Source organism: Callionymus lyra, chromosome 10, assembly GCF_982586985.1.
Source record: "Callionymus lyra chromosome 10, fCalLyr1.hap1.1, whole genome shotgun sequence".
NCBI classification, from domain to species: Eukaryota; Metazoa; Chordata; class Actinopteri; order Syngnathiformes; family Callionymidae; genus Callionymus; species Callionymus lyra.
Genome location: NC_141827.1, coordinates 25,510,429 through 25,516,428, shown reverse-complemented (window position 1 = coordinate 25,516,428; position 6,000 = coordinate 25,510,429). Strand labels below are relative to the sequence as shown.

Here is a 6,000-nt window from a genome sequence, read left to right as displayed (position 1 = left end):
AGTTCGCTTACCATAAAACATTCCTGAGGAAAAATAAACGTCAATAATTTAATTCATAAAACATGCTACATGATTACAGATTGTTACAAGAATTGTTTTTGCTATAGAAAGCGTGTGACGGCTAAAATCCATCTGAATATATTAGTGTGTACTGTGCCATTGCGCATCTGGCCATACTGATTAATTTAGCCCTTATGGACGAATGTCGTGAATACGCGACAAACCGAAAACTTGAAATATCTTCAAAAATTACGTTCAAAACTACTTTATTTTACTTTTCCTAGTTCCACAGACAAACAATAAGCAGACGTGTATTTTTTTTTTACGGTAACTTACCTCAAACAAGACGATCCTTTCGCGCTTCCAACTTTGAATGGGTTGCGCAACACCAGGAAGAAAACACGATCGTAAACCGGACGTGGTTTTAAATGTTATTGGTCCTACAAGAAACTAGTGATTGCAAAACGTTCCTAGGTTCCTATCGAAGAGGCATGAACCAACATTAGGGAAACTCGTGCACGATCTCTGGCGCATTCTTAATGGAAGCGGTATGTCGCGAATTCGCGACACTCTGCGTTAAGGGGTTAAGCTAGTGTAAGGACATATGCGACACATTTTAATAAGGAGTCGTGACTGCTATGTACATTATTTATTATTAGATGTAGTCGTGCTCAGGCGCAACACACAACATTGCCATCCTGTGCCTGTCGTCTGCTCCACAGTTGGCACCTGGGGCTACTGGTTCTGGGTGGTAGTGGTCTCCTGCTGCTCCCTCCACATCAGCATCCTCTGGCTCAAGCTCATCGCCGTTGCTGAGGCAGATGTTGTGCAATATGATGCAGCAGGCGACCACCTCCGGGACATAACAGACATCCACCTCCAAGGCCTTCATGAAGATGGACCTCCACCTTGTTTTAAGTATGTCAAAGGCTCTCTCCACAACACATTTGGCTTTTGCCAGGCGGGTGTTGTAGAGGGCCTGAAGATGGTTGTGGAGAGGCTGGCGGTACGGCGTCAACAGGGCGATGGGCTGGCGCAGGCAGGGGTAGCCACCGTCTCCAATGATGCAGTACCCTGGTGGGGGGTACCTCCGTTCATCATAAAGAGGGCTGTGCTTCAGCACCCTCGCATCATGGGCAGAGCCTGGGAACCCCACAAAAATGTCTATAAATCTAGCTGTGTGGTCACACACAGCTTGAAACTGAATAGAATAAAATAATTTTCTATTAAGGTAGCAGTCTGCGTCCTGGGTGGGTGGCTTCACCCGGACGTGGCAGCCATCAATGCTGCCAACAACATTGTGGAAGGCTGCTGTCCCAGCCAAACGGGCAAAACCAGCTCCCACCAGTGGCAGTTCCTCTTCTGATGGGTGACGGACGACCTTGGAGAGGAGGGTGAGGACCTTCGTGCTTGTTTTGTGTATGGCACGGTGGACTGTGGCTCGGTGCATGCCAAAGGCTCTTACCACCACACGGTAAGAGGTCCCACTAGCTCAGGGGTGGGCAATGCGTCGATCGCGATCTACCGGTCGATCGCGAAGCTGTTGCGAGTAGATCGCGTGATTTAATAAAATATGATATTAGAAAATAGTAAAGAGAGTTCTGATTGGCTGCTGTGCATGTCAATCAAATGATTATTGCGCCGATTGGTTGACAGTTTGATTGACATGCACAGCAGCCAATCAGAGTTCCCGCCTCTTCCACTGAACACACGGCAAAGTTCATATGAATCGAGAATAAAATGAGAAAAACGTGCGATAGTCATTTTACGCAATTCAGAAAAACGATATAGAATTATAAGCTTGTTTTAAAAATATATATATATATCGAACAAAATAATGCGCGTTTGATCGCTTCAGGTCTTCTCTACGAGAGTCACAGAAACATGACGTCAGTTCCATCAAAGTTAAGCTGCAGGTTCCAATGAAAGCAACAAATGCTGGTTTTCATTTTGTGATCGTGTCCTTAAAACACACTTGTATTAATACACCATCACATGATGACCATTTGTAAATTACCTTTATCTCACGAATATAATGAAAAAACGCTCAAACCCAAACACGTTGTGCAGGTGAGCCACACATTCTAATGACGTCAGAGACGATCAGACAAAGCGATGATGATGTGAAGTTACTGGTTAACAGTTTTATTCTCGTTAAACTTCATCTGAAGATGTTTTAAAATTTAAATAATCCACTTGTGATTCATATCAAACATGTTTAAAATTAACAAATATAAAGTGTTAGTTTGAATTCATGCTTTCATTTGTTTTTGTTTTACCATGAACACAGAAATCGAGAAATTTAAGTCTTGTGCTTCATTTAAATATGATCGACATATTGGAATGGAGACATGGAAAGGGATGAACCCGTCTGAATTCTTTGATGAATTTGATGAACAAAGGAAAAGGGCTTGAATTCGTGTCAAGCACAGATTCTTACACATGAATATTTTTGTGCACCATTTGGGTTCGAATGAATGACCATTTTTAGAAGGAAATCAATGCAATTCTTAGTACATATGAGTCTGAACTTGTCTGCAGTGGAGGATGAGATTTAAAACAGGCTGACACTGAGCTTAAGACCAGGTCTTATGGACATTTTTGGAAGTTACTCTCAGAGGAAAAGTATCTTCTTATGAGGAAATATGCTCCTCGCTGACTGACTCTAGTTATTTATGTAAGTCAGCATTTCTATGAAGATTAAATCCACACATCCTTCCATCATGACTGATTATTAGTCCATTCACTTCATTCAGTGCAAGTCATGTAGTCAGTATGTTCTTACTTACATTGAGCAAATTTGATCAAGGTAGATCTTTTGAACTTGATCATTAGAAAAGTAGCTCGCAAACTGAAAAAGTGTGAGCACCCCTGATTTATTCTAAAATGACCTGATTTGCACCCAAAGTTGTTAACTTTGGTTCATTTTATCTCGTTGTTTCCTCTTTCAACAAACACGAATAGTGACTTCAGATTAAAGTAATGTTTACTGTCATTACTGGAGTAATGTACTCCATAATATAATTTTATTTTAGCTGCTTGATTGTAAAAGGAGAAGGTTTAAAAGACAATATGTCATTTAAAATTTCTGCTGTGAAATGAATTAACCAGCTTCCTCAAAAGTTAATGGGAAAAGTTATTTTTATATAAATGTTAAAATGTGATATCATTTTTCGTTTTGTGGCAAAGTCTACAGAATGAAATGCACAGTTGAAGTAGAGCGCTTATCTCTACTGCTTTTAAATCATTATTTTGTTTATGGATTTCATTTTGACTCTTCTTGGTGTATTGTTTTATCCTTTTTTGGCTGGCTGGCTGCGTCAATTCTTGTGGATGAGTAGATGCCTGTGCCTGAACACACCAAGTGGATCCCCTCTCCACCATCCATTGGTCATGTTCTGAAAATAACAAGCACAATCATTAAATTGCACACAGTTTAACTATTCTTCTTCTTGGTTACATTACATTTTATTATATTCTAATTGGGTTTTTAAAAATGCTTACCTATGTCTTCTGACCAGATGTCTGACACCGTGTTCCCGTTACCAGTGTGTCAATGTCTGGTTTTAGGTCCTGTGCTGAGGCAATCCGTAGAACAGCATGGAGGTTGTCATCAGTGATGCGAGATCTGTGCTGATTTTGTTTACATTCATTATTGAAAACAACTGTTCGCACAGGTAGGTGCTCCCAAACATTGAAAGAACACGGGCAGCATGAAGTCGAAGCTGTGGCATCAAAGCAGGGGGCAGCAGACGGTAAAAGTCCTGGATTGCAGCATCCTGGAACTTTGCTTTCAGGCCACTGTCGCTTTGCAGATCAATTAACTCCATCTGAAGGTGCCGGGGTGCAGTGCCGATGTCAGTGGTGAAAGGACTGGTAAAGAGGGCAAAGCCAGTGTGCTGTGCTCGTAAGTCAGAGAAGCGCCGATCAAACTCATTCCTTATCAGGCTCAGTTTGGAAGCCAACTCAGCACATGAAAAAGTGTGGGGAAATGAGGCCGAGATGCTCTGACTAACAGGAAAGTTACCAAGATCATCGTGTTTCACTTGGCACATCCATAGGTCCAGTTTACGCTGGAAAGCTGTGATCGTGTCGGACATCTTTGTGATGACTTGTTTGCTTCCCTGCAGCTTCTGATTTAGTTCGGCGAGATGCTGGGTTATGGCACACAACATAGCAAAGTCACACAGCCACTGATCATCTGACAGTTCAGGCAAGGGTTTTCCTTTACGCTGCATGAAAACTGCAATTTCTTCCCTGAGCTCAAAAAATCTTTTGAGGACTTTGCTCCTACTCAGCCACCGAACTTCTGTATGGTACGGCACATCTCCATGCTCCGAGTCCATCTCCTGCAAAAACAGCTGGAACTGACAATGATTCAGGCCACGAGCGCGAATTAAGTTCACTGTTTTCATGACCGTGGTCACTATGCCATCCATCCCCAGCACCTTCCCACACAAAGCTTCTTGATGGATAATGCAATGATACGTAATCAGAGGTGTGTGACAGTTCATTTCTTGCATTTTCCCCTTCATTATTCCAACTAAGCCCCTGTTTCCTCCACACATTGCGGGTGCACCGTCTGTAGTTAATCCCACCAAGTTTTCCCAGGGCAATACATTTTTACTCATGGACTTCTCCACCGCATCAAAAATGTCCTGTCCCGTTGTGGTCCCATGCAAAGCAGCCACATCCAACAGCTCCTCAGTGACAGTGAGGTCCGACTTCACGCCTCTGATAAAAATTGATAACTGCGCTGTATCCGTGATATCTGTGCTTTCATCAACAGCTAATGAAAAAGCTATGTAGCTGCGTGTCTCGTCGGCCAGCTGTGTTGAAAGATTTCCTGCTATTACCTTAACTCGGTCCGCGATGGTGTTTCTTGATAAACTGACATTTTTAAAAGCCTGTACCTGGTCGGGACACACTTGTTCACACACTTTCACCATGCACCGCTTCAAAAACTCTCCCTCTGAAAAAGGCTTTGAACATTGGGCGATGTGTTCAGCCACAATAAAGCTAGCTTTCACTGCTGCATTATTTTTAGCTGTGGCTTTCGTGAACACATTCTGCTGTGCTTGCAGTTTTCCTTTTAATTCTTCTGCAATTTGTTTTTTTTCTTGATGGGTAAATGTGGCATACTTAGCTCCGTGTTTGGTGTCAAAATGCCGGCGTAGATTGTACTCTTTGACAAACGACACTGCCTCATAACACAAAAGACATACAGGCCTTTCTCCTTGAAGCACAAACATGTATTCACCTTCCCACCTTTCTTGAAATAGCCTTCCCTCCTTACCAACCTTTCTCTTCTTGGACATTTTGCTAGTATGTATTTGTATTTTTTTTAATTCCACCTGTTCGCATTGATTTGATGACGCTGCAGCCTAGTGGCGGATCCGTCAATCCTGGGAAAAATAATACCGGTAGGCATGCATTGTGGGTAAATGTAGTTTTCTTTACAAGCCAGCAGCCAGCAACTTGTGCGACACTTTTTCCTGCTGAAATAGGTCATGTGACAGGGAGTGATTGACAGGCCAGGGACTCTGTGTGTGTGTGTGCGTGCGTGCCGCGATGAGAGCGCGTGCTGCTCACATCAAAGGCTCGCGGCCGGTTTACCCAAAGCAGCGGCGCTCATGAAAACACGTAGCGTGGATGACAATCTCGGGTGATGTTGTTGATTCGAGACAGACAGACAGACTGTATGGCCCATCGCCCCCCGCTTTGCAGGCTGGGCAATGAGAAGCCGACCCGCCACAGCGCTGCTGCGCCATAGATTTCGTGCGTGCGTGTGCGCCTGCGCTTGTGAAAACCTGACCGAGGCAGAGTCAGAGAAGGGAACGCAAGCAGCGCGAATAAAATAAGGAAAACCATTTTGTCTGTTGTGGGATTGGCTTGTCGGACAAGTTTTTTTGTTTGTTTTTTCCGCGTTGGTCAAGGTAAGGCAGGCGGGCCACATAAAATCACATGGCGGGCCACATTTGGCCCGTGGGCCTTGAGTTT

At 43.5% G+C, this 6,000-nt stretch overlaps 1 pseudogene; it reads right to left on the bottom strand.

The window, feature by feature from the left end:
* Positions 1 to 3,504: 3,504 nt before the first annotated feature.
* LOC148071223 (general transcription factor II-I repeat domain-containing protein 2 pseudogene) lies at positions 3,505 to 5,318 on the bottom strand (annotated as a pseudogene).
* Positions 5,319 to 6,000: the final 682 nt, after the last annotated feature.